Source organism: Eschrichtius robustus, chromosome X, assembly GCF_028021215.1.
Source record: "Eschrichtius robustus isolate mEscRob2 chromosome X, mEscRob2.pri, whole genome shotgun sequence".
Lineage (NCBI taxonomy): Eukaryota > Metazoa > Chordata > Mammalia > Artiodactyla > Eschrichtiidae > Eschrichtius > Eschrichtius robustus.
The window spans coordinates 40,164,980-40,177,780 of NC_090845.1; the positions used below are offsets into that span (position 1 = coordinate 40,164,980).

Sequence of the window (12,801 nt, forward strand, 5' to 3'; positions counted from 1 at the left end):
CAACAACAGATTACAAGGCATGCCTAGAGGCCAGATAAAACACAGTCTGAAGAGATAAAGCAATCATAAGAACCAGACTCAGATATGACACAGATGTTGGAATTATTAGACAGACAGTTTAAAATAACAGTGATTAATATATAAGGGCTGCTGTCTAAAAAATTGTACAACCTAAAAGTTGAAAGTTATGTTTTATTCAGGGTCTTACTGAAGGCTATCACCTGGGAAGGGAGATAGCTTCTCAGACAGGACTTGAGGGACTGACTGTTCCACGGAGGTAAGGGAGGAACCAGGATGTATTTAGGAGTTTTTGCTGGGAAAAAAACCAAAACAAAACAAAACATGTAGTCAAACATCAAAAGGTTTCTGCTAATCACAAAAGAACAGACATCTCAAGTTAATTATTTTGGTGCTTTTCTATGTATGGGAACATGCAAGAGTCTGAGCTCATTGAAATTATTCCTTTGCTATGCATCTTAACTATCTAGGGCCAGTATCCGGTTTTTCTCCATCCTGAATTCCCCTCAGGGTGCACTGTCGGGGGTGGGTGCAGTGGCTGATGGCTTGATGGCAGGCAATAGTCATTGTTTACTAAAATGGCAGGCAATATATATTTTTTGTACACAGGGCTCTAATGGAAAAAGTAGACAACATGGAAGAACAGATGGGTAATGTTAAGTACAGAGATTGAAACTCTAGAAAGAATCAAAAGGAATTGCTACTGATGGACTCATCAGTAGATTTGACTTGACAGAGGAAAGATTCAATGAGTTTGAAGATAGGTTAATAGAACCTTCTCAAACTGAAGTGCAAAGAGAATAAACAATGGAAAATAACCAGAAAAGCACATCCAAGAACTGAGGGACAATTCCAAAAGGTATAATATACATGTAACTGGAATACTAGAAGAGAAAGAATGGAGCAGGACAATTTGAAGCAAAAATGGCTGGGAACTTTCCAAAACTAATGACAGACACAAGGAAACTCAGAAAACACCAGCAAGAAAAATAGCTCCCCCTCCAAAAAAAAAAAAAACATAACTAGATATATCATTTTTAAACTGCAGAAACCCCAAGACAAAGAGAGAATCTTGAAAGAAGCCAGAAACTTGGAGGGAGGTGGCAGGGGGAGTGGAAACACTTTGCCTATACAGAAATGAGGATAAGAATTATAGTGGCCTTCCAACATTAGAAAGTCTACAAATAACAAATGCTGGAGAGGGTATAGAGAGAAGGGAACCCTCCTACAAAGTTGGTGGGAATGTAACTTGGTGCAGCTACTATGGAAAACAGTATGGAGGTTCTTCAAAAAACTAAAAATAGAACTACCATATGATTCAGCAATCCCACTCCTGGGCATATATCCAGAGAAAACCATAATTCAAAAAGATAAATGCACCCCAGTGTTCATTGCAGCACTATTTACAATAGCCAAGACATGGAAGCTACCTAAATGTCCATCAACAGATGAATGGATAAAGAAGATGTGGCACATATACACAATGGAGTATTACTCAGCCATAAAAAAGAATGAAATAATGCCATTTGCAACAACATGGATGGACCTAGAGATTATTATACTAAGTGAAGTAAGTCAGAAAGAGAAAGAAAAATACATGATATCACTTATATATGGAATCTAAAATATGACACAAATGAACTTATCTACAAAACAGAAACAGACTCCCAGACATAGAGAACAGACTTGTGGTTGCCAAGGGGGAGGGGTTAGTGGGGGAAGGATGGAGTGGGAGTTTGGGGTTAGCAGATGCAAACTGGTATATGTAGAATGGATAAACAACACGGTCTTACTGTATAGCACAGGGAACTATATTTAATATCCTGTAATAAACCATAATGGAAAAGAATAAAAAAAGAATGCACATATATGTATAACTGAATCATTTTGCTGTGCAGCAGAAATTAACACAACATTGTAAATCAACTATACTTCAATAAAAAAAATTATAGGGGCTTCCCTGGTGGCGCAGTGGTTGAGAATCTGCCTGCTAATGCAGGGGACACGGGTTCGAGCCCTGGTCTGGGAAGATCCCACATGCCGCGGAGCAACTAGGCCCCGTGAGCCACAACTACTGAGCCTGTGCGTCTGGAGCCTGTGCTCCGCAACAAGAGAGGCCGTGATAATGAGAGGCCCGCGCACCACGATGAAGAGTGGCCCCCACTTGCCACAACTAGAGAAAGCCCTCGCACGGAAATGAAGACCCAACACAGCCATAAATAAATAAATAAATAAATAAATTTTTTAAAAAAGTAAAAGCAAGAATAGAGAGAAAATAGAAGAGTAAGAGAGAGAGACACAAGCACATCAAAAATAAAATTATAGTGGCCTTCTAATCAGAAACCATGCAAGCAAGAAAAGGCTGGTATGAAATATTTAAAGAGTTGAAAATAAAAAATCACCAACCTATAATTCTATATCCAAAGAAATTATCTTTCAAATATGAGGGAGAAATAAAACCTTTCTCAAACAAGAAACTGAGAGAATTCATTGCCAGCAGAATTGCCCTGCAAGAAATGTTAAAAGAAGTTCTTCAGGTAGAAGGAAAGTGATATAGGTCAGAAACTTGGATCTACAAAAAGAAAGGAAGAGCACTGGGGAATAAATAATTGAAAATACAATAAAATCTTTTAATTTTTTATTCTTAATAGATCTAAAAACAACTGCTTAAAGTAATAATAGTAACAATATATTGAGTGATTATAACATATGGATAAATGAAATGAAATCTGATATGAATGAATGACAGAAATGTTACAAAAATGGGAGGGAAAATTGGGAATACTCTATTTTAAGGTACTTGTACTACACTTAAAGCAATATAGTGTTATTTAGAGATGAAATTAGATTAGTTAAAAGCATATATTGGAAACTCTAGGACCATCACTAAAATTTTTAAAAATTGACTATAATTTATACTCTAAGAGAGGAGATAAAATGGAATCATATAAAATACTCAATTAACACCAGAGAAGGCATAAAAAAGGAGAATAAGAAACAAAAATGCAATGAATAGAAAACAATTACATAGTAGATATTAATCCAACTATATCAATAGTCATCTTAAATGCAAATGGTCAAAAATATACCATTAAAACACTCAAAAGAAAGCAGAAAGATTCCTTTGCTGAGCAGAAGCTTTTTAGTTTGATGTAGTCCCACTTGTTTATTTTTGCTTTTGTTTCCTTCACCTCAAGAGACATATCTAGAAAGATATGCTAAGACCAGTGTCAAAGAGCATACTATCTATGTTTACTTCTAGGAGTTTTATGGTTTCAGGTCTTACATTCAAGTCTTTAATCCATTTTGAGTTGATTTTTGTGTATGGTGTGGGATAGTGGTCTAGTTTAAATTTTTCCAAGTGGCTGTCCAGTTTTCCCAACACCCTTTATTGAAAAGATTATCTTTTCTTTATTGTATGTTCTTTGCTCCTTTGTCATAAATTAATTATGAATGGATAAAGAAGATGTGAGATACACACACACACACACACACACACACACACACACACGGTGGAATACTACTCAGCCATAAAAAAGATGAAATCTTGCTGGGGGGAAAAAGAAAGTAAGTACAGTGGAGAAATCTGACAAGCAGTATCTTAGCCAGGTGATCAAGGTCAACATCAACAGTGATAAAGCATGTTGATAGTATGTACCCTGGATATGATGTGTTGAGTTTGGTACTTTGTTTCTGTGGTTTTCTTTCCCAAAACCCATAATCCCTGTCTAATCATGAGAAAAGTATCAGAGAAATTCCAATTGAGGGGCATTCTACAAAATATCTGACCAGTGCTCTTCAAAACTGTCAAGGTCCAAAAAAGTAAAGTCTAAGAAATTGTTACGGTCAAGAGGAGCTTAAGGAGACATGATGACTAAATGGAATATAGTGTCCAGGATGGGATCCTGGAACAGAAAAGAACATGAGGTAAAAACTAAGAAAATCTGCAAAAAATATGAACTTTAATAAATAATAATGTATCAATATTGGTTCATTAATTGTGAGAAATGTACCATACTAATGTAACATGTTAATAATAGAGAAAACTGGGTGTGGGGTATATGGGGACTCTTTGTACAGTTTTTGCAACTTTTCTGTAAATTTAATCCTATTCTAAAATTTTAAAAGTTTATTTAAAATTGCAGTGCTGAAATAGAATATTTAATTTTTTTAGATATGAGACTTTTTTTGAGCACAAGGAATGTGTTCAGGAATCTGTTGTTAGGGTAGAGAATTGGGAATTCAATGCACTGGTATTATTCACTAAAGCCCAGATTTTATCAGCAAAGTCTTCTCATTTTGTTCCTCTGCCTTTATTAGCATTTGCAACACTCTCAATTTAGCATCGGTTGGCAATGTCATTACCATGCTGGTTATTTCCTCTTCCAGATCATTAAGTTAAAATAGACCAACTCCGACACCACACCCTGTGGCAGTTTTGAGACCTTGTCCTCAAATGGCTGCAGAGCTATGAAGTTAGAAACCAGCTAAATAATAATTATCTGCGAATGGCAATTTCCTAACTTAATTGGTTGAATTTCATTCTGCAGGTGGTGATATTAAAGCAGACACTTTCCTGCTGTCCAAACAGACCCTCTGTGGTTCTGAATTATGATGGAAAAAGTAACCAAATGAGCTTGCTATGGCATATTATTTGTCACTCCCCAGGGCTAATTGTTTATATCTCAGAAAGCTGATCATTATCAGATCAGTATTTCCATGATCCACCTTTGTCACTCTGTAAATACTACTTTCTTGTGTGTTTTAGGTTTCCCCATAGTAGCAACTAAACTAGATGTCTGTCATCAACTACTTTTTTTCTCTGGAGTCACTAGCCATAGAGAAAGGTACACATATGGCAGCTGTACAGCTCAATTCATTCTCACAAGGTAAGCACGTTCTTGTAACCAGGAACTAGATCAAGAAATAGAACATTACTAGCATCTCAGAAACCCCTCATGTGCCACTATCTAGGCTTCAGCCGCCACCACCTTCCAACCTCAAAGAGTAATCACTATCCAGATTTTGAAACCATAGATTCATTTTGATTGTCTTTTGCATGTTTTAAATAAGTAAATTGAATCATACATTATGTGCTCTTTGGGGCCTGAGTTATTTTGCTCAATGTTATGTTTGTGATATTCATCTATTCGTTGCATGTAGTTTAGATAATTCATTCTCATGGCTGTATAGCATTCCACTGTGTAAATATGCTACAATTTATCTGTTCAATGGCTGATGTGCATTTGGGTAGTTTCTAGTTTTGGGCTTTTAAGAACAGTGCTACTACTTAACTTTCTAGTTAGTATGTGTCTTTTGGTGACCATGTGAATGCATTTTTGTTGGTCGTTTTTTAGCTTTAGTAGATACATTAGGCAATGGATTATAAAGCAGCGGTTCCCAACCTTTTTGGCACCAGGGACCTCTCTGAGCTCACTTTTCTAAAATCTTTCAAATAGGGATTCAAATAGTTCCTATCTCATAGGGTTGCTGTTCAGATTAAAAGAGGAACTGTATGGCCAAAATTTAATACAGTGCTTGGCATTGAGCAAGCAAGCACTCAATATGTCAGCCACTGCTATCTTTTAATATTATTTATTGAAAAGTTGCTCGACATTATTTAAACTCGAAACAGAGGTGAAATAAACAAATTATTTACAGCAACCTTTTTTTTTAACTTGTAGGATCTTGAAAAAAATGTGTACAGACCCTATAAATACTATTCTTAAGACCTCTCCACTCAACCACGCCCCAACTATTGTTCCTTTCTCCCTCAAATTCTGAGCACAAAGCGGCAAGGTCTGCAGCTAAGCCTTTTCCATGCCACAGGCTGTCATGGAAGCTGAACAGAAAATGAGGGGAATAAGTCTTCATTTCTGTCACAGTTTCCTTGTGGAAAGAATTGAGAGGATATTTGATACCTAGGACTCACTGCCAAATTTGTATCCATTTTGAACTCTTTATCTATTCTAGCTTATTCAGACCAGATCTTTATTATTAAAAATATATTTCATAGTATTGTACAAATACTATGTGGAAATAGAATGTCACACTCAAGAGATACCCATATCTTCTTTGTGTAAAAAAGAACTTTTTCCCTTTCAATAAAAATAATTCATGGTCTTTGTAAAAATACTGAAAAAATACAGAGAAGTATCAAGAAGAAAATGAAGAATATTTGTAATCCTACTGCCCAGAGATTTCTGGGTATTCTTTGCAGTCTTAAATAAATAATTTTTCAATTACAAAAATTTGAAAAGAATTTAAAAACAAAATAGCAAAGCCAAAACAACAACTAAGAAATCCCTTGCGATGTCACCATTCTGGGATGTATGATAAAATATCAACAGAGGTTGCTATTCCATTATTCTTCTCTTTTCCCTTCTCTCTTCCTCCCTTCTTTTCTTCCTTCTTTCTCCCTCAAAATAATAGTATCATGTTATAATACTCTTCTGTGGTCTTCTTTTTTTATCTTTTTGGACATATCAAATATTTTGTATTTCAATAAATATTCTAAAACCTGATTTTTAATGACTGCTTAGCATTCCATCTTATGAATCATTTGCCTAACAATTCCCTAGTGTTGAGTATTGGGTTTACATTTTTTTCACTATTATCAAGATGCCTATGAAGAAAATCATTGTATATTCATCTTTTTGCATCTCTGTTTCTTTAGGATGATTTTATAGAAGCAAAATTACAGGCATACCTCATTTTATTGCACTTCATTTTATTGTACTTTGCAGATATTGTGGTTTTTTTTTACAAAGAAAAGGTTTGCGGAAACCCAGTGTTGAGCAAGTCTTTCAGCACCATTTTTCCAACATTTGCTCACTTCATGTCTCTGTGTCACTTTTTAGTAATTCTCTCAATATTTCAAACTTTTTCATTATTATTAGATTTGTTATGGTGATCTGTGATCAGTGATCTTTGATGTTACTATTGTAAAAGTTTTGTGGCACGACAAGCCATGCCCATGTTAAATGGAAAACTTAATAAGTGTTGTGTGTGTTCTGACTGTTCCATCAGCCAGCCGTTCCCTCATCTCTCTCCCTCTCCTCGAACCTCCCTGTTCACTGAGACACAATATTGAAATAAGGGTAATTAATAACCTTACAATGCCCTCTAAGTGTTCAAGTGAAAGGAAGAGTCACACCTCTCTCACTTTAAATCAAAAGCTAGAAATGATTAAGCTTAGTGAGGAAAGCATGTTGAAAGCTGAGACAGGCTGAAATCTAGGCCTGTTGCACCAAACAGTTAGCCAAGTGGTGAATGAAAAGGAAAAGTTCTTGAAGAAAATTAAAAGTGCTACTCCAGTGAACACATGAATGATAGGAAAGCAAAACTGCCTTATTGCTGATATGGAGAAAGTTTTAGTGGTCTGGATAGAAGATCAAACCAGCCACGAGGGCTTCCCTGGTGGTGCAGTGGTTAAGAATCCGCCTGCCAATGCAGGGGACAGGGGTTTGAGCCCTGGTCCGGGAAGATCCCACATGCTGCAGAGCAACTAAGCCCGTGCACTACAACTACTGAGGCTGCACTCTAGAGCCTGCGAGCCACAACTACTGAGCCTTTGTGCCACAACTACTGAAGCCCGTGTGCCTAGAGCCTGTGCTCCACAACAAGAGAAGCCACTGCAATGAGAAGCCCGTGCACCGCAATGAAGAGTAGCCCCTGCTCACCGCAACTAGAGAAAGCCCGCAGCAAAGAAAACCCAATGCAGCAAAAAAAAAAAAAAAAAAAGAAAAAGAAAAAAACCAGCCACGACATTCCCTTAAGCTAAAGCCCAATCCCGAGCAAGGGCCTAACCCTCTTTAATTCTATGAAGGCTGAGAGAGGTGAGAAAGCTGCAGAAGAAAAGTTTGAAGCTAACAGAGGTTGATTCATGAGGTTTAAGGAAAGAAGCCACCTCCATAACATAAAAGTGCAAAGTGACAAAAACAGACACAGAGATCAATGGAGCAAAATAGAGAGCCCAGAAATAAACCCATGCACTTATGGTCAATTAATCTATGACAAAGGAGGCAAGAATATACAGTGGAGAAAAGACAGTCTCTTCAATAAGTGGTGCTGGGAAAACTGGACAGCTACATGTAAAAGAATGAAATTAGAACATTCTCTAACACCATATACAAAACTAAACTCAAAATGGGTTAAAGACCTATATGTAAGACTGGATACTATAAAACTCTTAGAGGAAAACATAGGCAGAACACTCTTTTACGTAAACTGTAGCAATATTTTTTTGGATCTGTCTCCTAAAGCAAAAGACATAAAAGCAAAAATAAACAAATGGGACCTAACTAAACTTAAAAGCTTAAAATATCCAACATCTATAAACAGCTCATACCAACTCAACATCCAAAAAAAAACCTAATTAAAAAAATGGGCAGAAGAACTGAATAGACATTTTTCCAAAGAGGAAATTCAGATAGCCAACAGGCACATGAAAAAATTCTCAACATTGCTAATCATCAGGGAAATGCAAATCAAAACCACTGTGAGATATTACCTCACACCTGTCAGAATGGCTATCATCAAAAAGAACACAAATAACAAATGTTGGCGAGGATGTGAAGTAAAGGGAACCCTCGTACACTGTTGGTGGGAATGTAAACTGGTGCAGCCACTGTGAAAAACAGTATGGAGTTTTCTCAAAAAACTAAAAATACAACTACCATATGACCCAGCAATCCCACTCCTGGGTATATATCCAAAAAAAACAAAAACACTAATTCGAAAAGATACATGCACCCCAATGTTCATAGCAGCCTTATCTACAATTGCCAAGCTATGGAAGCAACCTAAGTGTCCATCAACAGATGAATGGATAAAGAAGATGTGGGGTATATATATATATATATATATATATATGTGTGTGTGTGTGTGTATGTATATATATATATATATATATATATATATATATATACACATACACAATGGAATACTACTCAGCCATAAAAAGAATGAAAATGTGCCATTTGTGGCAACATGGATGGACTTGGAGGGCATCGTGCTAAGTAAAATAAGTCAGACAGAGAAAGAAATACTGTATGATATCACTTATATGTGGAATCTAAAAAATACAACAAACTAGTGAATATAAAAAAAAGAAGCAGACTCACAGATATAGAGAACAAACTGGTGGTTACCAGTGGAGGGGGGAGGGGTAGGGGAGTAAGAGATACAAACTATTAGGTATAAAGTAAGCTGGAAGGATATATTGTACAACAGAGAGAATATAGCCAATATTTTATAATAACTATAAGTGGAATATAACCTTTAAAACTTGTGAATCACTATCTTGTACACCCGTAACTTATATAATATTGTACAGGAACTATACTTCAATTAAAATGTTTTTGAAGCTGTTAGAATTGAACAGTGTGAAGATTGAAATTATAAAGTGAGTAGCATTGTGGGGGAAAAAAAGTGCAAGGTGAAGCAGCAAGTGCTGATGTAGAAGCTACAAGTTTTCCAGGACATCTAGCTAAGATTATTAATGAAGCTGGCTACACTAAACAGCAGATTTCCAATGTAGATGAAATAGTCCTCAATTGGAAGAAGATGCCATCTAGGACTTTCATAGATAGAGAGGAGAAGTCAACACCTGGCTTCAAAGGACAGACTGACTTCCTTGTTAGGGGCTAATGTAGCTGGTGACTTTAAGTTGAAGCCAATGCTCATTTACCATTCTAAAAATCCTAGAGCTCTTAAGAATTACACTAAATCTACTCTGCCTCTGCTCTAAAAATGGAACAAGAGAGCCTGGATGACAGCACATCTATTTACAACATGGTTTACTTAATATATGGAGCCCACTGTGGGGACCTACTGCTCAGAAAAAAAGATTCCTTTCAAAATATTACTGCTCATTGACAGTGTACCCAAATGCTCTGATGGAGACGTGCAGTGAGATCCATGTTGTTTTCATGCCTGCTAGAACAACAGCCAGAGTAATTTTTACTTCTAAGTCTTATTATTTAAGAAATATATTTTGTGAGGCTATAGCTGTCATAGGTAGTGATTCCTCTGATGGATCTGGGCAAAGTAAATGGAAAACCTTCTGGAAAGGATTTCTCATTCTAGATGCCATGAAGAACATTCGTGATTCATGGGAAGAAGTCAAAATATCAACATTAACACGAGTTTGGAAGAAGTTGATTCCAACCCTCATAGATGACTTTGAGGGATTCAAGACTCAATGGGGGAAGGAACTGCAATGGAGTGGAAATAGCAAGAGAACCAGCATTACAAGTGGAGCCTGAAGATGTGACTGAATTGCTGCAGTCTCATGATAAAACTTTAATGGATGAGGCATTGCTTCTTATGGATGAGCAAAGAAAGTGGTTTCTTGAGATAGAATCTACTCCTGATGATGATGCTGTGAAGATTGTTGAAATGACAACAAAGGATTTAGAATACTGCATAAACTTAGTTGATAAAGCAGTGGCAGGGTTTGAGAGGATTGACTCCAATTGTGAAAGAAGTTCTACCATGGGTAAAATGCTATCAAGCAGCAGTGCATACTACAGAGAAACTGTTCATAAAAGGAAGAGTCAATTGATGCAGCAAACTTCACCACTGTCTTATTTTAAGAAATTGCCACACCATCCTCAATCTTCAGCAACCATCACTCTGATCAGTCAGCAGCCATCCACATCGAGGCAAGACCCTCAACTAGCAAAAAGATTATGACTCGCTGAAGGCTCAGATGATGGTTAGTTTTGAGCAATAAAGTATTTTTAAAATAAGCCAAGTACATTGTCTTTTTTTTAGACATAATGCTATTGCACACTTAATAAACTACACTATAGTGTAAATATAACTTTTACATGCACTGGGAAACCAAAAAATTCGTGTGACTCGCTTTATCGTGATATTTGCTTTATTGCGGTGGTCTGGAACCCAACCCACAATATCTGGGAGGTATACCTGTACTGATTTATAGACTATGCACATGAAAAAAATTTGGTAACAATTGCCAAATTGCCTTCTAGAAAGTTTGTACCATTTTAATTTCTACCATCATTTTACAAGAGGGCCGTTTCATCATGCTTTTGATAGTATTGAACATTATAATTAAATTTCTACAAATATAGTAGGTAAAAAATATTTCACTGTTCTTTTATTTTTCTTTGATTAGCAGTGAGGTTGAATATTTTTTCAGCTATTTTCCATTTTTTCTTCTATGAATTAGTTTCTTATGTCTTTTGACCATTTTTCTTAGTGTATTTATGTTTTTCTTATTGGGTTGTTAGCTTTTTGCATAAGTGATGGTTTTTACATGCTTTATATATTTTTAATATGTTAAATGCTTAATATTTCTTTTTATTTATTATATATTTCCTAGTTCATCAAATGACATTTATGGTGTTCTTGGACATACAGAAATTTTAAAATTTAAAATCAAGAACCAAATCTTCTTTTTATGTAATCATGTTGTTAGCTGTTTATAGTATGATTTCTTACTTTATATGTATACTTAGAAATCCCTTGTCAGTCAGAAATTAATGAAATTATAATTTCTGGTTAGCTCTGCCTTTAAAAAATAGTTTTGTTCTTGTCATTTGACTCATTGATTCATCTGGCGTTTACTTGACATTATGAGATTATATTATAAAATAAGGTTCTAACTTGATTTTCTACAAATAGTTAATTTTCCAAATCCCTTGTGTTAGATAAGCATCCAATTCCTATTGCTTTGTGATTCCTTCTTTATCATGTTTGAAATTACAGTATATACTAAGGTGTGTTTCATGGTTATCTGTTTGCTCCTGTTGATCTTTTATTTACACAACATATTTTTTATTGAGTACCTATACTTACTATGTCCCAGACCCTGTGGCAGGCACTGGGACATATAAAGGTGAACAGGAAAGGCACCCTAAGCCCCATAAGGACAAGGACCATCATATTGTAAGAGTGTGTTACCACCCCATTGGGTCTAGTTCAAGTCTTCTTAACACTTTCTATTTTTTTCCACTTGCTTCTTAACATGCAGTTAATTTGAAAGCCTTTGGATGGTAGAAAAAAAGTCCTCTTTTTCCCCTAATTCCTGCATGGCATCTTTGCCAGGGCCAGATGGATTATAATAGGCCCTGATTGATTGGGGAAATCAAGCAAAAACATTTTCTGCTCCTTCCCTTCCACCTTGATTTAGCAAAGGCATAGATTTTCCTCTTCAAGATGCAGCTATGGTACAGGAGACCATTAAACCAAGAGTCAGAAGACCTGGGTTTGAATCGTGATTATGTATTCACTTCATGACCTTAGAAAAATGTCTTTACTTCTTGGAACCCCCGTTTCCTCATCTTTAAAGTGGAGTTAATTGTACTTGTCTTATAGGAATCTTTGAGGATGAAATGAGAATAGGTATTAAAACTCTTTGAAAAATGGAAAATGTCACAGAGATATAAATTATTATTGTTACTTTTAGTCAAGCTAAAGTACAAATAACCTGAAAGCGGGGCTCACATCTTGCTGCCTTTGTGATCCCTTGTCTAAGCACACTATTTATTTAGTACTTTACTCATAGGGAGCTCTCAGTAAATACATAAATAAATTTCCCTGCTCAGGCGGTGGCTGTTCTGACATAACCTGATGAAAACAGCCCCTGCCCAGGAAATCTAAGCAAATAACTTATTATTTGCTATGGATTTCAGTTGCCTTTAGTAGCTTATATAAGCTTCCTGCTATCCCAGAGTTTGGGAACCAACTTAAATATTGTTTAAAAGAATAGAGAGGATCTATAAGATAATACATTAAGCCTTTGACACTTGA

General features: G+C 36.0%; 1 pseudogene; it reads left to right on the top strand.

The window, feature by feature from the left end:
- Window positions 1–7,136: 7,136 nt before the first annotated feature.
- On the top strand, window positions 7,137–10,728 carry LOC137756218 (tigger transposable element-derived protein 1-like; annotated as a pseudogene).
- Window positions 10,729–12,801: the final 2,073 nt, after the last annotated feature.